This window comes from Salminus brasiliensis, chromosome 8 (genome assembly GCF_030463535.1).
Source record: "Salminus brasiliensis chromosome 8, fSalBra1.hap2, whole genome shotgun sequence".
Lineage (NCBI taxonomy): Eukaryota > Metazoa > Chordata > Actinopteri > Characiformes > Bryconidae > Salminus > Salminus brasiliensis.
Genome location: NC_132885.1, coordinates 4973165 through 5000972, shown reverse-complemented (window position 1 = coordinate 5000972; position 27808 = coordinate 4973165). Strand labels below are relative to the sequence as shown.

General features: G+C 42.5%; 1 protein-coding gene across 4 annotated transcripts in view; it reads left to right on the top strand.

Moving 5' to 3' along the window:
* The first annotated feature begins 2120 nt into the window (after positions 1-2120).
* Positions 2121-27808, top strand: part of gulp1a (GULP PTB domain containing engulfment adaptor 1a) — a 149005-nt gene continuing 123317 nt past the window's right edge. For 3 of the 4 annotated variants that reach the window (XM_072685416.1, XM_072685413.1, XM_072685415.1), the window contains exon 1: positions 2121-2355. The gene's annotated coding sequence lies outside the window, so the exon portion shown is untranslated. The remainder of the gene's footprint in view (positions 2356-27808) is intronic. The other variant, XM_072685421.1, reaches the window with a different exon arrangement.

Below are 27808 nucleotides of genomic sequence, written 5' to 3'. Positions count from 1 at the left end.
AGACTGCTTGTCTGGAATGAAATTGTTCATTAAGCTTTTCAGATTTAGCAGATAGCGAACAACTGTGACTTTAGGAAGTCCTTCGGTCCAAATGTGTGCTTCAGTAGTGGTGAGTGTCCGGTTTCTAGAAATCATCTGGACATATGCTGGACGTGTGATGGAGGAATGGACAGTGGATGCAGGGGGTGTGGTCTTCTCAATAGCCCTGCAGTGTGTAATGTGCCATGTGCCTAAAAAGCCAGGGTGGGGGCAAGGCTATAAGCAAACCGGCTACAGTTTCTTTACCCTGCTATCAGCCCGCCAAGGTTAATTAATTAACTACATACAAAAATATAATGTACTCAAATCCATTCACAACTAACTACCTTCTCCGAGCAAATGGTCACCCTCTCATCCATCCCGACCTGCTGGAAGATGGACCGCTGGGGTCCCCTCTACCTGCGTCAGATCAGCTGCCACCTACCATTCCGACCACCAGGCTCCCCCACCACCTGTGTCAGACCAGCTGCACACCCTCTTATCACTGCTACCTGCCTAATGACCATGTTCAAACCTAAATGGACTCTTAACTACCTACCACTATTAATATTATGACCCCTATTAACCATCATCACTCTGACCATCACTGCCAGGACTATGTTTGATTATACTACAGCATGATTATTATATTATGATTAAGAATATGTTGTTGGTTTTGGTTGTTCTGTGATTTTTATCAATAATATATCAATAGTTCTGATCAGAGGAGGATGTGTCGGGTCCCTCTTGTGAGTCTTGGTTCCTCCCAATGTTTCTTTTCCCAGCTCTGAGGGAGTTTCTCCTTACCACTGTGGTCTTTGGCTGCTCACTGGGGGTCTTGGGTTTTAATGTCTTCTGATGTTGTTGATTTCTTGTCTTTTTACTAATTACTGACTGTGTGAAGCTGCTCTATGAAAACACCAGTTGTAAAAAGCACCATACAAATACACTTAATTTAATTTCATTTTATTGAAAAAAATAATTAGTAAGAAATGATGTTTAATCACATCTAATACTCTACATTCATATTTAATAACAATATTGATTGGTTGGTGTGGCGCAACAGATAACACCACTACCTGCCAGTGAGCTACCACACCATGTGGGAGACTGGGGTTCGATTCCCGGTCTGGGAGACTATACCAATAAGAGTCCTTGGGCAAGACTCCTAACACTACACTGGCCCACATCTGTGATATAAGTAACCTTGTAAGTTGCTCTGGATAAGAGCGTCTGCTAAATGCCACAAATGTGGGTGATAGGATGTGTCCGGAGGGGGTGATAGGATGTGTCCGAAGGTGATAGGATGTGTCCGATGGTGATAGGGTGTGTCCGGGGGGGTAATAAGATGTGTCCGAAGGGGGTGATAGGATGTTTCCGAGGGTGATAGGATGTGTCCGAAGGGGGTGATAGGATGTGTCCAGGGGTGATAGGATGTGTCCGGGGGGGGGATAGGATGTGTCCGGGGGGGGTGATAGGATGTGTCCGGGGGGGGTGATAGGAATGTGTCCGGGGGTGATAGGATGTTTCCGGGGGGGGGTGATAGGATGTGTCCGAAGGGGGTGATAGGATGTGTCCGGGGGTGATAGGATGTGTCCGGGGGGGGTGATAGGATGTGTCCGGGGGGGGGATAGGATGTGTCCGGGGGGGGTGATAGGATGTGTCCGGGGGGGGTGATAGGAATGTGTCCGGGGGTGATAGGATGTTTCCGGGGGGGGGTGATAGGATGTGTCCGGGGGGGGGGTGATAGGATGTGTCCGGGGGGGGGTGATAGGATGTTTCCGAGGGTGATAGGATGTGTCCGGGGGGGATAGGATGTGTCCGGGGAACATATCCTATCACAACAACATCAGGCCTTTGGAGTCCTTAAGCAGCCTCAGTAGTCTAGGAGCAGAGTCTTAACAAGAGCAACTGCCTTGACTTTTAGATCTGGCCCTTTAAAACAGTCAGCTGGGAACTGAGGGCGGGACTAGGGGGCGGGGCTAGTGGGCGGAGCACCTGTCCATCATTCAAGGCGCGTTTCATGGAGTGGTCTGACGTCACTTAACTTTCGCAGCGAGCGTGTCTAGGGGTGTGTGTGTGTGTGAGAGAGAGAGAGAGAGAGAGAGAGAGAGAGAGAGAGAGAGGCTTGGGCTGAGTGAGGAGGAGAAAGCGCCTCGGATCTCCACTCCGGTAAGAGCCGCGTGCGGGTCGAAGATTCCGCAGCAGCAGCAGCAGCAGCCTGGCCGAGGGGGTGCGTTTACTTTTGGAGGAAAGTGGCAGTGGCAGTCGTTGGAAGTCGATGGGCTGTTTATTGGGGGAAAGTTGCTGCAGTTTGGCTCTGTTTGCTCAGCTTGGGTGAGTTTTGGATTAAGTGCTGAGTAGTTTTGCTGGTCCTGCGGAGAGAGATGAAGGTGTGTGTGTGTGTGTGTGTGTGTGTGTGTGTGTGTGTGTGTGTGTGTGTGTTTAGGTTAATTACCTATCATGCAAACTGCTTGACATGTTGCTTTCAGCTCCCTGGGGTGCTTTCAGTACCCCCCCCCTCCCCTGTAGGACTGTGTGTTGCATAAAAGCAGTGTTTTGTAACTTTCTGCTCTTCCCAGGTTCCTCAGCACACACTTGCTGAGGTCCTCAGTCAGTCAGTCAGTCAGTCTGCACACATTTAATGACCTGCTGAAATCTGCTTGGAATCCACATACTTGTAGCTGGTGTTGGAGCTGGTGCATGGACAGTGTTTGCATCTCTAAAGTTCTCCCCTGTGCTTTTACAGTAAATATGCTTGGTCTGCACTGCCTGCACATTGCGCTCAGCAGGTCACAGTCAAACAGGGACACTTGCCAAAACCCTGAGCCTCTTCCTTTCAGCTATGGGGCACCCCTCCGCCTAATGAGGGGCTAGAAAAGCCTGGTCACCTCCAGAGCACTGCTTCCGGCCTCAAATCTCCATTATAATGCCTCCCCTTTCCTTCTGATGGGCACTTTCTGCAGATTTGTAGTCGTTGTGTACAGTTTGTAAGTGTGGTGGAGCTGTGGTTGAGGGAGAGAAGGGCGATATGTTGGGGGGACTGGTGTGGTGGTATACCGTGCTGGTGCTTGTCCGCTGTAGTGGTATTTTTAGTTGGGTATATGATGGATTTTGAACATTTATGACGAGGTAAATACCAGATTTGGCTTTTCGGTTATGATGGAATATGAGTATCAGAGTTTCCATATCAGGCTGATATCTGCAGAAAATGCTGGATGGGATTTTGGAGGGAAAAGAATAATGGGTTTGGAGGATCAGTGGGATCAGTATCAGGCAAAACTAGAGGATTCAAGACTGATATTAGTATAAAAAAAGGAAAAAAGTGATGATATTGCATCTCTAAAATCTCTAGATACACTGCATATGTCATATGATTGTACTGAAGCTATAGAATCAGGTGTAGTGTAACCATGGAAATGACCGTACTGGATCTATAGAAGCAGGTGTAGTGTAACCACGGAAATGTCTGTACTGAAGCTATAAAAGCAGGTGTAATGTAACTATGGAAATGACTGTACCTAATCTATAGAAACAGGTGTAGCGTAACCATGTAAAGTACTCTACTGAATCTATAGAAAGGGTTACGCTACACCTGCTTCTCTAGATTCAGTAGAGTCATTTCCATGGTTACATTACACATGTTTCATTAGCTTCAGTACAGTCATTACCATGGTTACACTACACCTCTTTCTATAGACTCAGTACAGTAATTTTCATGGTTACGCTACACCTTTTCTATAGATTCAGTACAGTCATTACCAGAGACTCTAGTGAAGCAGGTGTAGTGTAACCATGGCAATGACTGTACTGAAGCTATAGAATCAGGTGTAGTGTAACCATGGAAATGACCGTACTGGATCTATAGAAGCAGGTGTAGTGTAACCACGGAAATGACTGTACTGGATCTATAGAAGCAGGTGTAGTGTAACCATGGAAATGACTGTACTGGATCTATAGAAGCAGGTGTAGTGTAACCACGGAAATGTCTGTACTGAAGCCATAAAAGCAGGTGTAATGTAACTATGGAAATGACTGTACCTAATCTATAGAAACAGGTGTAGCGTAACCATGTAAAGTACTCTACTGAATCTATAGAAAGGGTTACGCTACACCTGCTTCTCTAGATTCAGTAGAGTCATTTCCATGGTTACATTACACATGTTTCATTAGCTTCAGTACAGTCATTACCATGGTTACACTACACCTCTTTCTATAGACTCAGTACAGTAATTTTCATGGTTACGCTACACCTTTTCTATAGATTCAGTACAGTCATTCCCATGGTTACATTTCATCTGCTGCTATAGATTTAGTAGAGTAATTGCCATGGTTACTCTACACCTGTTTCTATAGATTCAGTACAGTCATTACCAGAGAATCTAGAGAAACAGGTGTAGTGTAAGCATGGCAATGGCTGTACTGAATCTAGAGAAGCAAGTGTAGTGTAAGCATGGCAATGGCTGTACTGAATCTAGAGAAGCAGGTGTAGTGTAAGCATGGCAATGGCTGTACTGAATCTAGAGAAGCAGGTGTAGTGTAACCATGGCAATGACCGTACTGAATCTAGAGAAGCAGGTGTAGTGTAACCATGGCAATGACTGTACTGAATCTAGAGAAGCAGGTGTAGTGTAACCATGGCAATGGCTGTACTGAATCTAGAGAAGCAGGTGTAGTGTAACCATGGCAATGACTGTACTGAATCTAGAGAAGCAGGTGTAGTGTAACCATGGCAATGACCGTACTGAATCTAGAGAAGCAGGTGTAGCGTAACCTACATGAAAGCCAGTCTCCTTTCGCATTTCTTTTAGTGTCCTTTTCCTTTCCCCCCAGCTTTCCTCCCAATGTAGTCATTTCCAATCCTCACCCACCAACCAGGACCTCCCCTCACACGATGCCACCAGTGCTGTTTAGGTGACGCTAGTGTGTGCTTCCTCCGAGTCACATGAAGCTCCACCACATCTTTCAGAACCACTCAGATCAGCTAACAGATGCCCACATTGACAAGTATAATGCCAAGTGCTGGGAGGAGGAGAGGGAGGCTCATCCTACCCACCTAGAGAGAGCAAGGCTAGTTACGCTCTCTCTCTGGGACTCCTGGCCATGAATGGCTGTGGCATCACCAGGGATCGGACCCGGCTGCACCACGTAGGGGACTGAGCCCAGTTTGAAGGACGTGTAGTATAGAGTAGCTGCATGTTTAGGAAATCTGGGGTGATGAACGTCATGTGACTCTAACTCTAATCTATCTCTGGTGTCAGATTTGAAGGTTCTGAACAGTCTGAACATAGATGTGCAGATCATAACTGGTATAAAAACCATCGTCTCGAGTGTATTCTTCAGAAGAGATACCAGTGGTGGCTGTTTAAACCTCTTGCTGCATTGTTGTCTGATAAAATGTCCCAGGAGTCCGAGCTGTCATCAGTGTTTACATCAAACGGTCTGCTCACGAAACTTCGGATCAGATGGGAGATGGGAACAAACACTACCAGCTGTTTCTGTCTCTGCTGTGATGATGCCCTTGATTAGGCCCTGGTTCAGCGCTGTTGAGGACGCACCGGGATGATTTAGCATTCTGACTACAAGTGTTCTGTGCTCGTATGGGTGTAGTGTAACTTCTGAAGCTGGTGGAAAGAAACTATGGAGATGGATGCAGTGTAACCATGGAAGTGGGTGTAGTATAATTGTGGAAATCAGTGTGCTGAAATGACTGAATCTATAGAAGCAGGTGTAGTGTAACCACGGCAATGACTGTACTGAATCTAGAGAAACAGGTGTAGTGTAACTATGAAAATGACTGTACTGAAGCTAATGAAACATGTGTAATGTAACCATGGAAATGACTGTACTGAATCTAGAGAAACAGGTGCAGTGTATCCATGGAAATGACTCTACTCAATCTAAAGAAGCAGGTGTAGTGTTACAATGGAAATTACTTTACTGATTCTAGAGAAGCAGGTGTAGTGTAACCATGGAAATAACTATATTGAATCTATCGAAAAAGGATTAGCGTAACCATGGAAATGACTGAACTGAAGCTATAGAAACAGGTGTAGTGTAACCATGGAAATTACTCTATTGAAACTTTAGAAATTGATGTAAAAATGGTTTCAGAGAAACCATGGAGATCATTGTATTGAACCCATGGAAATGATTCCAGTTGTATGTATGATGGGGATTGAATATTTGTATCCAGGATAAACACTTGATTTAGCTTTTTAATCATAATCTGAGCTCAGTAGAGATGGAATATCAATATGGGAGTTTCAGTCCGCTGATATCAGCAGAAAATGTTGGATGGGACGGAAATGGATGGAAAGGGATTTTGAAGGGAAAAATGAATGGATTTAATCTGATCCTGTAACAAATCTACCCTGAAACAGCACACACACTTACATGGTGTGAAGTCATTTTAGCTGGGTGTTTCGTCCTGTGGAGAATGATAGCCTATTTTTTAGGTTTAGATAATCATGGAAATGGATGTACTGAAATTTTAAAAAATCTATAAATAGATGAAGCGTAACCATGGAAATGATTTGACTGAAACCATACAGATGAATGAAGCATTACTGTGGAAAAGAATCAAGCTTAACTGTAGAGAGAGCTGTATTAAAACCATAGAAATGGGTGTAATGTAACCATGGAAATTAATGAACTAAAACCAAAGACGTGGGCATAGATAAAAAAAAATGGAGATGACTGTCCTGAAACCATAGAAATAAATATAGTGTAAATATGGACATATGATTTGACTGAAACCATATTAACTGGTGTAATGTAACCATGGAAATTAATGACTGAAACCAAGGAGACCGGTGCATTGAAACCATAATCTGAATCCAATGCAACCTGGACATAAATGGACTGGAAAACATTAGGTGTAGTGTAACCATGGAATGTATTAAAACCATAGAAACTGATGTAGTGTAACCATGAAAAAGATTGAAATGAAAGAACTGAAACCATTTAGGCTTAGCGTAACCAGGGAAACAAAAGGACTGAAACCATTTAGGTGTTGCGTAACCATGGGAGCGAAAGAACTGTAAACATTTAGGCGCAGTGTAAACATGGAAACGAAAGGACTGAAACCATTAAGGTGAAACGTAACCATGAAAATGAAAGGTCTAAAAACCATTAAGGTCTTGCGTAACCATTGAACCGAAAGGACTGTAACCATTTAGGTGTTGCGTAACCATGGAAACGAAAGGACTGAAACCATTAAGGTGAAACGTAACCATGAAAATGAAAGGTCTGAAAACCATTAAGGTCTTGCGTAGCCATTGAACCGAAAGGACTGTAACCATTTAGGTGTTGTGTAACCATGGAAACGAAAGGACTGAAACCATTGGCCATAGCATAACCTTGGAAACGAATGGACTAAAACCAGAGAAACAGGTGTAGCGTATCCATGGAAACTACTGTACTGAAACCATAAAAATGGATGAACAAATCGATCAGTGTTTGCAAACCATAAAAACGGGTGTAGCTCAACAATCGGACTGAGTGTAGAGATGCCCGTCCCTGAACAGCTCTGAGCTGAGGGTGGTGCAGTGGTCAGTTGTGGTCAGTTTACGTGGTTCACACCGTTCACACCGTTAATGTTCTACAGCCGCTTAGTTTCAGGCCTGAGTTCACGTTTCTGTCCTGTAACTCAGAAAAGACAATAAATATATATTATTGATTATATTTATTAGACCTGATCACACAGTGCAGAAACCTCACTCACACACACACACACACACACACACACACACACACACACTGCAGAGGAGAACAGCGAGTGGACCACTCAGTGGGGTGTGATATGTGGGTTATTTTTGAATGAAGTATTTTGTGCTAAGTTAAGAACATGAGTTCATTCCCTTTCCCTCATTTCGAGGCCTTAAATTGCAGCATGCTAATGTAATCTGCGGGCAGTCAGTGAATAAAGGCGCGGTGATTGATACTGTTTAAAATGTTTTGCCCCGTTTAAGAGGAGCGAGTGTTTAAGCCTTAGAAGGCTTTAATCGACGGCAGCAGTAATTTGTCTAAAGCTTGGTGAAGTGGCGTCAGACAAATGACACTTTTTGGTTATTTATTTATTTATTTATTTATTTAATTTATTGAATCTGCTGTGTGTGTGTGTGTGTGTGTGTGTGTGTGTGTGTGTGAAGTGTAGAGGACACACAGTCTTAAAGCAACACTCCAGCTTTTTTTCCAGTCTAATCTCAGTCAACAGAGTTTCTATCACTGAGCTATAATTTCTACACCGATCAGAAAAGAAGAGAAACCAGCCGACACTCAGAAACACTCAGAAAGGAGCCAACGGGCATGTTCTTCATTTCCAGTATCTGACAGTAGACGTCTGTTGCACACGTGTCTTGACTCAACTGGTTTTCTGTTCAACATGCATTGAAAATATCGTCTGTGGTAATTAACTGTGTGATGCAGATGAAGCTCAAATCCAATCCAATCAAAGTCGTGGACGGTGCAGCTAGCTGTGAAAGGCTCTGAGAACTGTCTGTCACATGAAACGATAAGAAAATAGAGAATGCAGTAAAATAATATTTAAAATAAGCAATAAAATAAAAAATGACATTATTTACAGCCTATATAATCTTGTGATTTTGTGTTATCTGGATTCCTGATTTTTAAGAATTGAAAATGCCACTTTTGGCCATTAAGTAAAACATCATTTTGTTTAGTTTGCAACTTTGGCTAATCTAAAGATATATAGGAAATAGGAAATATGTGAGAATGGCTTATGTAACGATTTAGCCTAGAAAACTTCCTACACCCCTCGATTTTCACTCCTGCTTCCCTGGATCAGTCCTCAGGCAAAACTGCGGTTACATGCATTAAATGCATTAAAATAAAGATCATAAGCAATAAAAATAATAATAATAACATCATATATGAGACAAAATATAGTCATGTGAATAATAGTCTTGTGGACATTTAGTTGCTGTCCTGTAAAAATCTTACATCTCCATTTTTGACGTTCTTCACTATTTGACATCTGGCAGTTGTTCTGTCAGGTTTTTTTTTTTTTTTTTTGATTGAATGGACCAATAGAAATGCTCCAAAATGACTTGAAATTTTCAAGACAGGAACTAATTATTGCTGCTTCATTAGGGTACAGCAGCTGTATACTAACACAGCCCTGGTCTGTTTCCGTCCACGTTACAGAGACAGGCTACTGAAAAGCATGAGATAACAGTTCTACACAGACTGTGCTGTTTTTGAAGATGCTTAAAGGATTGCAGGTATCGGAGGATCTCCTCCAGCAGACAGGGGGTGTGTTGGCATTGCCTGGCTGTGTGTATACCTGTCCTGGCAGCATAGATGCTCTTGTCAGTGCAAGCCATCAGAGCAGAGACTGATGTTATCACTGTAGCTGCTGTGTTGGGTGATGCATTGTTTTTGCCTTGCTGTCAGGGCAGTTTTTCTTTCCTTTTTTTTTTTTTTAAATCCATACATGGATGTGCACTTTTCCTCCGACTCGTTTCATCAACCAGCCCGTATGTTCACTCGTGCAATGGAATTCAAGGCCCTTTTTCATTATAAAGGACTGATAATGGCACATGTAGAAAGCAGCGCAAGAGCATGTAAAGAACTGGGCGATGTTTTTCAGCACTGGGCACCATAGGGAGGTTACAGTGTTGATTACATGGTTAGTCCCAGTGTATGAAGGGCAGCCAAGATCCGAATTGACCAATTTTGCTGCTTACAAGCAGCAATCAGCAATTTGCCAGTTTGTTATTTGGATTTGGACAGATCTGTGTTGCAGTTGCTCTCTTTTGATTTCGTGTTATTTGGATTCCAGACTGACTTAATAAGAATTGAAAATGCCAGTTTTGGCCATTAAGCAACACATACTTTTTACTGAAAATATGAGAAAATGTCTTAAGTATCTATTCTGAGGTTTCCCAGTTCTCGCTTCCGAGCACCCCTTGATTTTCACTCCCACTTTCCTGGATCAGGCCTCAGGCAAAGCTGCGGTTACCAGGCCTGGTTTGTGTACCAGCCAGTTGTCCATTAACTAGCAGGGTCTGGTGGGGTTGTTAATACTGCACAGGAGCAGCAAAAATGGTCAGAAAACTAAGTATAAAAGGGGTTCTCAAAGGGTTCCATTTTTATAAAAGTGACACATGAGTGTAAAGAACCATTTAAGGTTTCTACATGTTGATGTCAAGGTTCTTTACCAATTTAAAAGCTCTTCAAATTCACATCTCTTTTTACAAAAATGGTTCTTAAAGAACCAAAAATGGTTCATTCAGAGAACATGTTGTAGCACCTTTTTTACATTTTAATTTTTTTAAAAGTGTTGTTGTTACCATTGGGATTTACTGCTGCACCAGCTTAGAGTAGGGCTAGGGTTCTCCTTTTCTCCCTTCTCTTGTCAGCCTAGCTTTCAGCCTTTTTAGCCTGGCTTCCATATTCTTGGTAGTAGTGGGCTGGGTATACATACATTGGGGACTAAATATAATAAATCAAGACCGTTATGTAACAGTTTGTTTTGCAGCTCTGGTTTGGTTCCCCCAAAATGTACATACTTTCTAACGCTCTTGTCTTGTCTGAATGCAATCAAATCCTCACAACGGTGCTTCAAAATCTAGAGACAGTTACTACCACAATAGAGGGATACGTTCTTATTTATTTATTTATTTATTTTTTATTTATTTTTTTAATCCCCTTGATTTTAAAAGAAAAAAGTAATGAGCAGGTATCCCAATACTTTTGTATACTCCATTTAGTGCACCACTGCCTTAATGAACCCCTTAGACTCTACCTGTAAGCCTGCACTTTAGATCTTCACTTTCGTGATTGACTAAATAATGAAGTTTAATAGGCCCTAAAATGGAACCCTGCAGGACTCCCCAATAAATACAATATCACCAAAATAATATTCACAGTAGTTCCTGCATTAGGATTAATAATGGAATAATACAACTGTGGTTTAAAGGGTTAAATAAATACTGAAGAAGCTATTTTAGTGTGTGTTAATAGGTAAAATATTCCAAGTAATTTTCGGCCCATTCATCATTAGATATTCCCATAATAAAAAAAGCAGCTGGTGTTACCGAGACCTTGCACTGGCTAAATTCCCGTCAAAGGGGTTTGTGAGTAATAGCTGACGCTGTTTATTTTCTAAAGTTTGCTTGATTTACGGGTTCCATACGAGCCTCAGGGTGAGTGGGAGTCTTCAGCACATTCATGCATTGAAAATGAAGTCTCTAACCATCCCCCTGCATGTCAATCACACTTAAATGCACGACAAAGAAGCCAAATGACTTGCATAATCCAGTTCATTTTCCGTAATCTTTCTGCATGTTAGTTATGTGATGGCCATTTATCTCCCTCCAGCTCTTTTGTCCTTCATGATGTGATTCTGTGCCAATGTCTTAATTCCTCTCGTCAGGCAGGTAATGATGCACTGGAAGAAAGAGTGCGCTCGACGAAACTCATTGTTATTCATGCCGTTCTTGCAATGTTGAAATCTTCTCTCATTCACATCCAGCTAAACTCGTGATCCGATGGTCATATAAACTCCGCTGGCTCTCCAAACAATCTTTAAGCTTTTTTTTGCGGTGCACTTTCTGTATCGTGCGTAATGGATCTGCGCTCTTCAGCCTGCCATGTCAAAAGGGCAGTTCATCACAGGCCGGAGCTGCTTGGGCTCCGCCGCTCGCTGTCGCCTCCAACTTTGGAGCAAATCAAAGGCCAGAAAGGGCTCGGATGGAGCCGAGTTTCCTGCAGAGACATCTGAGCCGAATTGGGTACGAGAGCATGCGTGGATGAGGCCGAAACAAACCCTGCGTTATGTAACTGTGACCTCCTTTTACTGATTCAAACAAGGCATTGTTTGATTGTAATCGGACTGACGTGAGTGACAAAATCTCTGAGCTGCTCTCCTCGTTCCTCCTGAGAAGCTCATGACAACAGGGTGAAAATGCACCACGTTATAAAACCGTGGAAGTTAATTTAGTTAACAAATCAGCTTGAATTGACTGTGTTGTGGTTGATTTTCAGTAGATGGTGAGCGAACGTGACAGTGGCTCCTCTAGCTCTATGTTTTAATGTGCGTTAAGCATCTCCAACTGTTGCTCGGTCGAAAGAACGGATGATGCCAGAAATGGACATCAGAAATGTCTCTGTTTTATTCAAAACATAGGATTCCAGCACAGTTTGGTGTTTTTCCTGCTCTAATATACCTGAGAATAAACCTGACAAGTAAGCTCTGCTTGAGCAAGAAAACCCCAAAACTGTGCTGGTCCAAACCCCCCCCCCCAAACACATCCTATCCCCCCCAACACATCCCCATATCCCCTTGACTGTTCCATTGGTAAAAACTCCACTATCGAGCTAACCTTGTGCAAGATCAGCAGATAATTGGGATCCAAATAAAATAATAAAGCGATTAAAAAAAACAAGTGGATAAACCACTAGATAAAACACACTGTGAAGGGGGTGGGGGTGGGGGGTAGCTCGACTGGTTAACCAGTAGCATGCTAGGCTAGATAATTCAATCGAAGGGGGATCAGCTTGACTGGCAACTAGTAGCCTGATGGCTAATGCAGTCGAGGGAGTGGATCACCATGCTAGCTACATCGGCTGGCTAACGTATTGGGTCCTAAACTAAATGGTCCTTCTGTAAGATGAGGTCAGAGGGGATAGGATGTGTCCGGGGGGTTGGATGTGTCGCGACACCGACATCTGACCTTTCAGGACCCTTCAGGACCCTTCAGGACCCTTCAGGACTCTTCAGTTTCCTGTTAAAAGCATAAGATCTACAAGGAACTGTTGGAGGTTCTTCAGTTTGAAACTGTGGAGGAACCCCTCAAGGTGCTTTGAGGAACCCTGTAGAATGTCACGTTACTGAAAAGTGGCTGTGGTATTAATTAGCATTGTATTGATTAATGTTAAACATTGGGCTAATGTTTATTACCCTGATTTTATTGCTATACAAAATACAAATATCCCATTGGATCAGTTTTGGCCCATATTCAATATTGAAATCCATGGGTAGGATTATAGAGTGTAAGAACTGTTAAACTGGTGCTCAGAGCCCCAGCCCTGGTCCTGGAGTCCTCCTGACCTGTATTACCTTATTAGTGTGTCCCGCTCCAACACACTCACTTCAGCTCCAGAGGACTCGCTGGATGAGCTGGCTCATGGGTGTTGGGAGCTGTGGAAACACTATGCAGACTAGGGAAATTCCACGGCCGCGGGTGGGAATGACTGTGCTGGGGAAACTGAACATGCTGAAGTGATTCGTCAACTTTTTATAGCTTCACACAGATCCAGATTATCGATGGTGCCCATTTTCCAGGCTTTGAAGAAGGTGGGTTATTATACATTAGACAGGCTCAGTTCATTAGATGATAGATTGTTCTCTGGCATATTTTGTTCCTGCCATAACGTCCTGATGATATTTCATCAGTCAGCTCCCAGAAGCCATCTCTGGCCATGGCTGAATAAGTAATTCTACCATACACAGGATTTTAGTACGAGCTCTAGAGATCTACAATGTAGATGCTTGCATCTCCCAGTCCTCTTAATATAACTTCCGACTTCATTGCAGCAGCTGGACTAGACCAGTGATAGCAATTATTCCTAAATGTCCTAAACCTGGAGCATTATGTCCTTGACTGACGGGCTGATGGTATTCAGTGGCAGCGTATGTCACTGTGTGGGTCTTGAAGGAACTGACTGCGACCCATGGGCTGCATGACTGACAAAGAAGAGGCTAAATGGCAGATGTGTTCCCAGGCTTGTTGCCTAAAGAACAACCGAATGATGAAGCACTGTGTCAAATGGTGTCACTAATGATCCAGGCCTCTACCACTTCCAGCCATTTGTCAATGAAATTGCGGCAGCCCATTTTTGACCCTGTCCCTTTTATGGCCAAAAAAACTAACAGTGTCATTTTTCAAGCTCTTGATTGATTCACTTGATTGACGAGAGCTGGTGTGTGACAGCGATAGCATAAAAAAACAAAAAAACAGAGTATGGTGTAATCCACTGTATATATGTACATATACTTTCATCATGGTGGAGTTAATTTGGTAAAATATCCAAGGCCATTGATATAATATTTTAATACAATATAATTAAGTTTATAATTTAATATAAATAATTAAGTTTAAATCAACCTTTTTTTTTTTTTAACTCTGAATATGTTGAGGGTGGCCATTATTTATAATGTAGCCAAAATTATACATATATAAAATATAATTAAAAAGTAAAGTACAAAAATACATAAAGCAAATAATTATTATAAATTGCATAAATTAGTTTAATCTAAGAGTAGAGGTTTAATTTAAGCAAGCCATAAAAAATATATTTTTTGTTTATAAAAAGTTACAAAATTATAAAATGCCAAAGAGCAAAAACATAGGTAATACAGATATAAAATAATAATAAAAATAAATAAATAAATAAAAAAACATGCAACAATAAAACAGTAAACTATAGGTAAGCCATAATTAAAATTATAATTAGGAAAAATAAAATAAAATTGGTAAAAATTGTTTGTTATTTTATTTTCCACACTCTGTCAAAACCTGATCCTTGCTGGAAAGTTGTCAGTAGAGTTTTATTTTAGGAGTATTTCGTGTTCAGGCCCATTGATTTACACAGTGGTATCAAGCCGGCTATAAAAGAAATCAGGGAAATACTTTCATGATCATGATCGCATCCCTAAAGGTAGTGGATTGTGTTCTGCAGGTGTTAGGAAGGCTCCCATTAAGCATCCTGTGAGTAAATGCCATGGCTCAGCATCTCAGAACATCTCAGAGAGTTAGCTTCTCATCTTCTACTCAAATGATCTTAATTCATCATGAAGGTTAATGACAGCAGTGGCTTTCTGAGCACCTCATTGTCTTCATGTTCTCAAAGCAACAGTAAGGGAACTCGCAGCTGTGTTCGACCGCTGGTAGACCCATGCCTATGCTGAGAAATTCAAACATTCAAACATCCAAATCCAATTTGGAGACTTGAGAAATGACCTTGAGAGAACTGCATGTGCTCATGATGTGGAATACAATCTAATTGCTGCTGTTTGTTATGCTGATTTATGCTCATGACCGTAGATCATGCGCAGGCCGGGGGAGTGGTGTGGATGGGGGAGTGGAGTGAATGGACTTGCAGCCCTGCAGCCTAAATCATTGCACCATTGTTTTGTGCCTTTGACTTCCAGGCACAGCTTGAAGGACGTGAGACGTGGCTCATGGGAGATAAATCTCATTATATCAGTGGCTCCTAGGTGCAGCCGTTATTTAGAGTTTCAGAATTTATACCTCCTAGAGATCTCTGGTTTCCTAGGGCTGCTCATACTGGAGACCTTAATGGTCCTTTGAAATATCATAAGTCCTGGACCATTGATTTTTGGATTGCCTACCTTAGGATTAAAGTAAAACTCTTTGCCTCTTCATTTTGGGTGTATCTGCACTCCCCGCCAAGCCATTAAGCTCTCCTGCTGGAAGCGTCGTCTCATTTTGTGGCCTGTAAATAACAGCGTGCTTGGACAGCGTTAAATGTTTATTAGAATGTGAACGGGGCAATATTGCATGGAAATGCATGGGTATTCGAGTACTGGTGTTGGAGTACTGTCATCATGTGGAAATACTTGAGTGAAAAAATCAGCTTGAGTAGAAGGATAGTAGCAGCAGCAGCAGCAGCAGCAGCTTAAAAAACTAAGGGCTGGGCAATATGACGATATTTTATTGTATCGCGATGAATTTTGGTATGGTGATAACAATAAGCTTTTCTAGGCATATGGAGGAGACTGTTGGTGCTTAATAAACACTGATCAGCTGCAGGTTTCATTACTACAGTGTAATTAGACTGAAGGGTTAATTAGATAAAGTGCTGCAGATGTTGAGTATAAACCACTGTATTCAGTACAGGAGAGGATCTGAAGAGTAGTTTTTAAGAATCTGTTGATATCGATGCATTTAGTCTGTGATTACATGTGTATAATAAATATTGTGTATCATGAAAAATCTCTTTAAATATCGTGATATTGTATTTTTACCATATCGCCCAGCCCTGGTTAAATGTGTTAAAAAAGCCAAAGGTTTTTTGGGGTGTCCTAATCACACATAGTTTCCTTTCTCTTAATTTGCTTGACTGTAATAATAGGTCTGAAGTATGTGGTTGGACTGTTGGAATGGGGGGTGGGGGCGGCTTTTGTCTATTGTCCAGCCTTTGTCTCAGGAGTGAATTAAACAGGTCTAAATATCATGGCTTAGCAATCACATCTTCTGCACAGTTCCACAGTTCCCACGAATCAGCCAGCGGTGTTTTAGGCATGACCTTTCTCAAAGACTATGACCTCTGAGCTAAGCGTTTGCCAAGCACTTGTCTAGCAGTGGTCACCTACTGATAGCAGCAGCAGTGGTTTTAAAACGCTAATGTATCTTCATGATAGGATCGTCTGAACGTCTACTTGATGGTACAGGTTTGGCTCATGTTCCTGGCTCAGCTCTTCCTGATCAAAATCCATTTCATATTTGATTTATCAGCATGAAGACAAATGATTTTCTCCCATTTCAAACCACACAGCAATGATCGGACTGCTAATGCACTGTTGGCTGCTTTTCCGGGTACAGAGATCTTGGGAATGTTGTCTAAGTTTCTCCAAACTGTCTTCCGAGCTTTTCAGCGTAATCTCTCTCTGCTCTGTCTGTAGCATACAGTCGATTACCCTGGGCAATAAGTTCAATGCAGAACAGAGCACAAAAACTGCTGACTCAAATTGGCTTCTACTAGGAGTGTGTATCAAGGAATTGCTTTTTTGGGGAATATTTTACTGTGTACAGGTGAGCGCTTCCAAATTGTCTGTGATACGAAACCATAAAGTGTGGCAGATTGAGTTTAGGATGATGGGCCGTTCCAGCGTTTGCGTTGAATGCTTTCTTTTAGCGAGCTCTAGGGGTGGTCTGATTAATTCGAATGCATAAGTAAAGGTAAAGGTAAAGGTGCACGTATTTGTCACTGTACAGTGTGCACTGTACAGCGAAATGTGTCCTCCGCATTTAACCCATCTGGTAGTGAACACACACACACACATACACAAACGTGTGTTAGGGGCAGTGAGTACACACACACACAGAGCGGTGGGCAGCCAACTCCAGCGCCCGGGGAGCAGAGAGGGTAAAGGGCCTTGCTCAAGGACCCAACAGTGGCATTCATTGCTTTTGGGAATTTGAGAGCTTTGTCTTTTTTTAGGCCACAAATGATCAGCCTAAACGGCAACAAATGTCGTCAGCAAAAGCCTTTAGATAGAACAGTCATGTTAAAGCATGGTTCTCCACTGACTGTAACAGGGAGAACAGCGTCTCTGTCACTGCCGCTCCGGGCCAGGACGCTGCTACTGGACTATGGAGCTTTGTTGGAACTGTACGAGGCCTCTCGACCTCTCGTATTAGTGTAAAATCCTGTAGTCTAACTCTACCGCCTCCGTCCACGTGCTTCTCTAACTTCAGATCAAGCTTCGGGAGCTCTGAGCTTGTCCAGAAATGCACATATACAGCTGCCCATTGGGGTGCCTTCAGTGAATTACACTCCAAGACTGTAGGGGGAGCTCTAGAGCAAAACATACCAATTCTCACACAATGTTGTTTTGAGATGATCAGAAAGCAGCTGTTAACAATAATGTGACCTGTTCTCTGTAAACTAGGTAACTGTTGCCAGTTGCTATTTATTGTAGCGACTTTTCCGAAGTTCTTTGTCAAAGTATTCTCTTGTTGTTCTTGTTGTCGTTGTTGTTGTTAGGATAAAGCTAGTTTTCCCCGATCCAATCAGAGTCTTTTAAAGCTGAGTATCGGCTGTTACCGGTCCGATTTTTGAGTTGGTATAAATAATAATCCAGCCCCACAGTTTAGATCAGACGAGCTGCTGATTAATGGGTTCAGTAAAATCCTTTATTTTCAGTCTCAGTTTCTATAATCAGACTTTCTGGACTGACTGATTCAGTTTAGTTGAGACTTTTCTTAAAATCACTGTTTTATAGTGTTTAATATCTTCTAATCCAGTCTGATCTCCTCCCTGACCAATCAGCTCCCAGCTCCGTTACAACACTGCAGTCTGATCACTTCCTGTGTGTGTGTATATGAGTGTGTGTAGTGGTACACAGTCTGGACTGGTATCTGTGGTTGTTGGTCTACTGGTGTGTAATAACTGGTTTATAGTGGGTGAATGTGCTGTGTGTGTGATTGGGGTTTCTATAGCGTGTGTGTGTGTGTGTGTGTGTGTGTGTGTTAGCATTAGCGTTAGCCTCCACTCGGTTCTGAATGGGTTCTTCAGTGCTGGTTTATAAACAGAGAAAGGCGAGCTCCGGTTCTGCGGTTCTCCCGCTGGTAAAACAGAGCGTTACAGTGAGAGTTTTATAAAGGGTCAGATATTATGGTCTGTTTTCAGGTTCCACTGTAAAATAGCTCCACACTGCTACAGAACCTCAACTCCTTTATTTACCTTCTGAGAACGTCCGCACTGCTGCTGCAACCGCCTGGGGAATAATGTCTGTTAATGGCGCCTTGAGGACAGCAGATGGCGCTCTGAACCCTGTGTTTAAAACAAAGAATCAGAGCTGGATTGAGATTCAAATATCGGATACCCAATCCACTAAATTAGCCTCGGGACGTCTGTAGTTGTTGTATGACTATTTTGTGCCAGCTTTGCACTAAATTGTGGTAATGAACAGAAAGGGCAATCATAGAGTCTCAAATATTCACTCAATAGCCGATACCTAAAACTCCTAGGAAGGCTTAATTAGCTGCTCTGTAGCCTCTCCACAGGTCAGTAATCACCTTTCTGGGTTGTTTACTGCTGTTGAGGGGGTTGATGGGCATTTTGCTTCATTTCTTCCTCAGGGTAGTGCAGCTTATCTCAGTCCTCCAGTCCTAAAGCAGCAGTGGGGAATATACAGTGTCTCAGATGGTCCACTGAACTGCCATGCAAACATTGCCTAGAAGAAAGTTATTTATGTGGGTTGCTACAATCTGTGCATGCCAAATCGCCCTCCAGCAAAGGCCTATAAAGAGCAGAGCCATTAAAACAAATGCGATTTATTTTGTCCCATTACAGTGTTGGCCTCCATTGTCAATGGCATCAAAATTTACAAGGAGCTTTATGCTGTTGCTAACGCCTGCTGGTTGTGAACGGCCAGAAATGGCTTTGTGCCTTTCTGAAGGGTTACACAAGTGATTTGCAGACTCGAGATTCGTTCGTGGTCTGGGAGCTTAAGGCTTGACCTTTCTGGCTCTTACTTGAAGAGAACTTAAAAGAGATCTGTTAAGCAAGTTGAACATTTCTAGGTCTCAGACTGAACGTTTGAAATGGTGCAGCACCACTGCAGATTTACCACTGTCTATTTAGAGACACTGAGGAGAACATATTTTATATGTCCAAATATTTTTGGACACCCCTTCTAATGAATGCATTCAGCTACTTTTAAGTTGTAATCATTGCTGACACAGATTTGCAAATGCACACACACAGCTTGTCTAGTCCCTGTAAAGAAGTTTTGCCTAAAGCCAGGCGTGGGCTAGGGGTGTATAAAGCCCCCCAGCATTGAGCTGTGGAGCAGTGGAAGAACTGTGTTCTCTGGAACGATGGAGGTGCTCCATCCACTACTTTTGGGATGAGTTAGGGAGTTGGAGATAATGAGGTGGGGTGATGATCATCCAACATCATGGCTTCACTAAGGCTGTTGTCACTGAATGCAACCAAATCCTCACAGCAATGCTCCTCCAAAATCTAGTTGAAAGCCTTCTCCCCTGGTCAGTAGAGACAGTTACCCCAACAAAAGCAGGATACGATTTTGGAGGAAACATTAAATGAGCAGGTGTCCCTATACTTTTGTCCATTAGGGAATATCTACTTTAGTTGGGTCATTCTTACTGAGTGAATGGTTTTGTTGGTTCACTACCAACAAATGATGAGGTGGGGTGGTGATCATCCAACATCCTGGCCTCACTAAGGCTTTTGTCACTGAATGCAACCAAATCCTCACAACAATGCTCCTCCAAAGTCTAGTAGAAAGTAGAGACAGTTCCTCCAACAAAAGCAGGACAAGCTCTCTGAGATTTCAGAGGAAACAATGAATAAGCAGGTGTCCCTATACTTTTGTCGGTAATGTATATCTACTTCTACTGATCTAATTCTTACTGATTGAAGGGCGAGGTGGTGATCATCCACTATCCTGGCCTCACTACGACTTTTGTCACTGAATGCAACCAAATCCTCATCAAAAAATGGAGGTTTCACAAAACCTGTGGCAGTGAGGCACATTCTTAGAAGTTCTGAAAGCAGTCTAAGGGTGCTTTCACGCCTAAACAACAGGTGTGAAAGGTGCCTCAGACCACGGTCCATGGCCAAAATTTGAAGGTGTTCTCAGTCTGGATTGAACTGATCAATGGTTGGGTTGGTTTGCAGTGTGATAACTCATATATTTTGGATGGTTCTCACCTTCAGACCATTTCTAGGAAGTTAAGGCAGGAGATTGTCACCCGTTAAACCATATAACACGAAAAACATTTGTGAAATTAAGTATTCTCAAGTTCTGAGCTTGAGTTCGGTGCTTCTGGTAGTAATGCTGTAATATCAGCAGTGTAGTGGAAGCAGATCTGCATTCATCTATTGTTTCGGGGACAGTGACTTGCTAAATGAACATGCCAACATCAGATGCAAACATCCCTCTACAAACCAATCAGTTTTCCAGCATTGCTTTCGCTGCATTAGCATCGACACTGTGTCGGCCGCTAGCCTCACCCAGCGTTGCTACTGGCCTTGCCAAGCATCGGTACAAGCCATGTTAATGAGGTCCTAGGCCCTTTACATCTAAACACTAGTCAATATGTGGACTGTATCTTGAGGCCTTGAGGGCAAGGCTTGAGCCCTTTGCCAGGCAGGGTTACAGGAAATGGTGCATGAAACCTAATAGATGTAATTTTATGCCACAGAACTATTTTTATTACAATGAAGAGCAGATATTCTGGTCCCAAACTCTATTGTTGAAATGCCATTGACCGTTCTATTCAGCCAATGGTGGTCCAGCAAACCTAGGCTTGCCTGTTTTCATGTTGTTACTCTAACCAGTGAAACAGTGCGTTGTATTTCTCCTCAAATAGTGTAATATGTTCGTGACGTGTCAGTGGTAACTCTGTATTAGTCAGTGTTTTAAAAATAACGCCCCCATGAGGATCACCCCATCAGTGTGAGGGGAACCTGGAGTGATCAAGGCCTTTGTTTCCAGACCTAAAGCTGGTCATACTGATGTTTTTGAGTCAACATGTGTCAGATGTTCTCCAGAACATGAAGTGACAACACAGGAACGGCAACAAAGTCTCGCTCGTCGTTGCCACCCGCATGTCTCCATGGCTCGCTCCTTTGAAGTGAGGTGTCTGTTGGCAATTTGAAGCCGATTCCCCCACCAGCGCAACTCAGATCAGGCTATCACTGTGGTTTTGATGGGCTTTGCCCATTCAGCGCACTGCACTTCCACAAAACACTGAACTCTGATCACTGCTGAGTGACATATCAGTTTTTATTGCATTAAGCGTAGCTGACAGGCTGTCAGCGGGAAATGTTTTGGGGCGGGCTTGAGCGGAGGATTAGAGGCATGTGGTGCAGCTGTAAGACCCTTTCAGGTGCATATCGCACTGAAGGCAAGAGAGCGGCAAAGCCCAAAGCTCTGCTCACACAGAAAGTTATTACAGTCGTTCTGCCTCGAACCTCGGCTGTATTTGCTTTTACGTTCTGTGTAGAGAGGCTTCAAGCTGCACGGGCTTGCCGATGCAGAGGGGACACTGAGATGTGCTGGGGGGGCGAGCGGCCTGACAGCTGCTTGCCTGAGGCTCGGATCCCGATACTTCTGTGTAAATACTGATAGCTGCTAAAAATATACTTTTGAAAAGGGTAACTTTGGGGAGCGCTTTAGGGAGGTATGCCTCACAAAGCATGGCGATAATATAGCATAGAGCATAAAGTAGTGTATAGTGTAGTGAACAAAATTGGATATGGTGTAAAGCACAATTACGTGCACCGTTTATCTGAGCATTTTGTAAAGATCACCCAACAGGGTTCCTGTGTGTCCTGGAAAAATGGAATATCTGGAAATTTAGACTTGTCTACTGTAAGCTTTCACTGAGGATTTAATAAAACGACTATCTTATACTTCCTCTTACTGGCCACTTTATTAGAAACACCTACTTTCTAGTGCCACTCACTGGCCACTTTATTAGAAACACCTACCCTGTGCTTTCTCTCACTGGTCACTTTATTAGAAACACCCACCTTTTACTTCTACTCACTGGCCACTCTATTAGAAACACTTGTGCTTTCTCTCACTGGCCACTTTATTAGAAACACTTGTGCTTTCTCTCACTGGCCACTTTATTAGAAACACTTGTGCTTTCTCTCACTGGCCACTTTATTAGAAACACATACTTTGTCCTTCCACTCACCGGCCACTTTATTAGAAACACCTACTTTCTACTGCCACTAACTGGCCACTTTATTAGAAACACCTACCCTGTGCTTTCTCTCACTGGTCACTTTATTAGAAACACCTACCCTGTGCTTTCTCTCACTGGCCACTTTATTAGAAACACCTACCCTGTGCTTTCTCTCACTGGCCACTTTATTAGAAACACCTACCCTGTGCTTTCTCTCACTGGCCACTTTATTAGAAACACTTGTGCTTTCTCTCACTGGCCACTTTATTAGAAACACTTGTGCTTTCTCTCACTGGCCACTTTATTAGAAACACTTGTGCTTTCTCTCACTGGCCACTTTATTAGAAACACATACTTTGTCCTTCCACTCACCGGCCACTTTATTAGAAACACCTACTTTCTACTGCCACTAACTGGCCACTTTATTAGAAACACCTACCCTGTGCTTTCTCTCACTGGCCACTTTATTAGAAACACCTACCCTGTGCTTTCTCTCACTGGTCACTTTATTAGAAACACTTGTGCTTTCTCTCACTGGCCACTTTATTAGAAACACTTGTGCTTTCTCTCACTGGCCACTTTATTAGAAACACTTGTGCTTTCTCTCACTGGCCACTTTATTAGAAACACATACTTTGTCCTTCCACTCACCGGCCACTTTATTAGAAACACCTACTTTCTACTGCCACTAACTGGCCACTTTATTAGAAACACCTACCCTGTGCTTTCTCTCACTGGCCACTTTATTAGAAACACCTACCCTGTGCTTTCTCTCACTGGTCACTTTATTAGAAACACCTACCCTGTGCTTTCTCTCACTGGCCACTTTATTAGAAACACCTACCCTGTGCTTTCTCTCACTGGCCACTTTATTAGAAACACCTACCCTGTGCTTTCTCTCACTGGCCACTTTATTGGAAACACCTACTTTCTACTGCCACTCACTGGCCACTTTATTAGAAACACCTACCCTGTGCTTTCTCTCACTGGTCACTTTATTAGAAACACCCACCTTTTACTTCTACTCACTGGCCACTCTATTAGAAACACTTGTGCTTTCTCTCACTGGCCACTTTATTAGAAACACATACTTTGTGCTTTCTCTCACTGGCCACTTTATTAGAAACACATACTTTGTCCTTCCACTAACTGGCCACTTTATTAGAAACACCTACCCTGTGCTTTCTCTCACTGACCACTTTATTAGAAACACCTACCCTGTGCTTTCTCTCACTGGTCACTTTATTAGAAACACCTACCCTGTGCTTTCTGTCCCTGGCCATTTTACTAGAAACCCTTACCTTGTGCTTCTACTCACTCAGAGATCCCGTGTTAGAATGCTGAGCAGCTGCGTGTCTCGTTTCAGAGTGTAATTAGGTATTTCATTAGAATTTGATGGGTTAAACTTCATGGAGTTTATTTTTTGGTATGTTTACTGAAAATGCCTTGAAGAACTGTAATGATGCGACAGTGGAAATAAAAAAAACTCCCTCAGAGTTGGAGGAAGAACCTTTAATTCTGTCCAAACTGAATCTCCAAAATAGTGACTTATAGTGAATAGTGAAAACTGTTCTTAGCACTGAATGGAAGTCAGTGGAGTTGGGTGGGCTCTGGGTGGGTGTGTGCTCACTGCCCCTAGTTCACAAGTATGTGTTTACTACCACAGATGGGTAAAAGGACACATGAGTATGAGGACACATTTTGCTGCACATACTACAGGGACCGATACGTGCACCTTTTTATATACATATATACAAATCATATAAAAAAAAAATACAAATATCATAAAAAAACATATTTATATATATATATATATATATATATATATATATATATATATATATATACAGTGAGTCCAAGAAGTATTTGATCCCTTGCTGATTTTCTTCGTTGGCCCACTAATAAAGACATGATCATTCTATACTTTTAATGGTAGATGTATTCTTACATGGAGAGACAGAATATTAAAAAGAAAATCCAGAAAATAAATCTAAGGAATATATATTAATTGATTTGTATTTCATGGAGTGAAATAAGTATTTGATCCCTTAGTATTCATTAGCAGTTCTGGCTTTTACAGACCAGTTAGACACTCCCAATCAACTTGTTACCTGACCTGAAGCCACCTGTTCTCACTAATCACTTGTGTGAAAAACACCTGTCCACAGAATCAGACAGATCACACAGATTTCAAGTCTCCAACATGGGTAAAACCAAAGAGCTGTCACAGGACCTCAGAGTCAGAATTGTTGACCTTCACAAAGCTGGAATGGGCTACAAAAAGATTAGTAAGGTGTTGGATGTGAAAGTAACAACTATTGGTGCAATTATCAGAAAGTTTAAAGAGTATAACATGACAATCAACAGACCTCGGCCCGGTGCTCCAAAGAAGATTTCGCCTCGTGGGGTGGCAATGATGCTGAGAACAGTCAGAAATCGTCCTGCAACCACTCGGTAGGAGTTAGCAAATGACCTGAAGGCAGCTGGGACCACAGTTTGCAAGGAAACAATTGGCAACACTTTGCGCAACAATGGATTCACATCCTGCAGTGCCCGAAAGGTACCCCTGCTGAAGAGAGCACATGTGGAGGCGCGCCTCAAGTATGCCAATGATCATTTGAAAGATGAACCAAGTTATTGGGAGAAGGTTTTGTGGTCAGACGAGACCAAAATTGAACTTTTTGGCCTCAACTCCACCCGCCATGTGTGGAGGAAGAAAAATGCTGCCTATGACCCCAAGAACACTGTGCCCACCGTCAAGCATGGAGGTGGAAGCATAATGTTTTGGGGGTGTTTCTCTGCCAAGGGTACAGGGCTACTTCACCGCATCACTGGGAAGATGGATGGAGCCATGTACCGCACAATCCTGAGGGACAACCTCCTCCCCTCTGCCAGGGATCTGAAAATGGGCCGTGGTTGGGTCTTCCAACATGATAACGACCCTAAACATACAGCAAAGGCAACAAAGGATTGGCTCAAGAAAAATCACATTAAGGTCATGGAGTGGCCCAGCCAGTCGCCAGACCTCAATCCGATCGAAAATCTATGGAGGGAGCTGAAGGTCAGAGTTGCCAAGCGACAGCCCACCAACCTTCATGATTTAGAGAGGATCTGCAAAGAAGAGTGGGCCAAAATTCCCCCTGGTGTGTGTGCTAAACTTGTGGTTAACTACAACAAACGTCTCACCGCTGTGCTTGCAAACAAAGGCTTTGCCACTAAGTATTGAGTGTGTTTGGCAAGAGGGATCAAATACTTATTTTCCTCATTGAAATACAAATTAATTAAAATATATTCTTTAAAATTATATTCTGGATTTTTGTCTTGATATTCTGTCTCTCCATGTTAGAATATATCTACCATTAAAAGTGCAGAAGGATAGTGTCTTTATTAGTGGGCAAACAAAGAAAATCAGCAAGGGATCAAATACTTCTTGGACTCACTGTATATATACTGCAAATGAGTACATTCACTGACACACCAACGTGCGTACAGTATTCGACATTACTTTAATTAGTTTATTATTATATTTGATGCGTGAGTCGCCTAATTTGAAATACCGGTGCAGTCTGACTGCAAATGAAAATATAATTTAGCATTTAAAGTGCCTGGACATCTTAGCCCACTGGATCAGAGTCTGCCAGACACTTTTGAATAAGCAAGATAACCATATTCCCTGTAGCTCTCCCCATTTTAATATAAAAAAGGGCACTGTGTGTGTTTTCTGCTTGTCATGGGTGCTTAACACCTGACATCAAAATATATTAAATCTCTCTCTCTTACTGGTCCTCTGTTGGAGATGCTATAATGAAAAGTTTTGAACTTTGCTGGTTGGGAATTACCATCTTTATGGATGGCCTTGACTGGCACTGATGAAAATGGCATGCAGAAACATGTGGATTAAGGATGGACCCTTATGGGAATTGTGGGCCGGTGCAAATATCAGATGGTTTTGAACAGATAAATGCTGATGCCGTAAACATTTATACAATAGAAATTGGAAGGAAAGCCACCAGGATGAGGGAGACTGAGGACAGTCATGGGTTCAGTATAATGTATAAATCAGGATACCAATCACATCAGTTAGGGTTCGGGCCGTATCCTTTTTTTGCATACTGTTATACCGTCTCAAAATATTACCGAGGGCAGGGAGTAGTGTAAGCTCTATGTCACAACCTGCATTATGGGGACCTGGGAGGCCGGTTCTGCTGGGTTTGGACTCGTAGCCGACTATCGAGGCCTAGATATGGTAGCTAACAGGCTAAACACCACAGCACAGGCCGTGTTCCAGCTAACCGAGGCTCAAATCCACCTGTTTAGAGGATAAAGCCTCATATCTGAGAGCCGATATCAGAGTCGAGGGAATGGTCTTAAGAGTGTTTTCAGGCTCATCCAGGTTTGCTTGCTCTGTCTTTCAGTCGAACAACAACTACGGTGGGCTTGTTTTTTTCCCCACCTGTTTTCAGAGCGTGACATCGCCATTCAGTGAGCTCCACAGCAGCAACGTCCTGTGACTCTCTTAAATGCACATTACCACGGCGGCATTACCACTTCACCACCCAAGCATAATATCCGTATGGGTTAGGAGTGTGACGGTTCACAAAGTCACAAGACAACAGCTAAACCCTTCAGGGGAAGAAAGCGAACCCCTTAAATCAAAGGCTTAAATCAACACCTGTTTACTTTCATAACCAGCATGGCGGTTGACTGATCTTCTGAAACTAATGTGTGATGATTTCTGTAGGTGATTCTGGGCTACTGCACTAAAATCTACACTAAAATTAATTTGGCTAATGTACAGAAATTGATGAAGAGCTAATCCAGGTAGACTACTGAGACTACAGCAGGTCAAGAATTCCCATATCGGCACAATCTTAGAATAAATGACCGCATTATAATATCCAGTGAAATGAATAAAATTCTGATATTTTAGTACAATAGTCCAGAGTCACCTACACAATCTGCTCGTACACTCACTGGCCACTTTATTAGAAACACCTACCCTGTGCTTTCTCTCACCGGTCACTTTATTAGAAACACCTACTGTCTACTGCCACTCCCTGGCCACTTTATTAGAAACACCTACTGTCTACTGCCACTCCCTGGCCACTTTATTAGAAACACCTACTGTCTACTGCCACTCCCTGGCCACTTTATTAGAAACACCTACTTTCTACTTCCAATCACTGGCCACTTTATTAGAAACAATCTTAGAATAAATGACAGCATTATAATATCCAGTGAAATGAATAAGATTCTGATATTTTAGTACAATAGTCCAGAGTTACCTACACAATCTGCTCCTCTGGGGTAAAAAGAATAAATACAGTACTGTACAGAGGTTTTAGGCA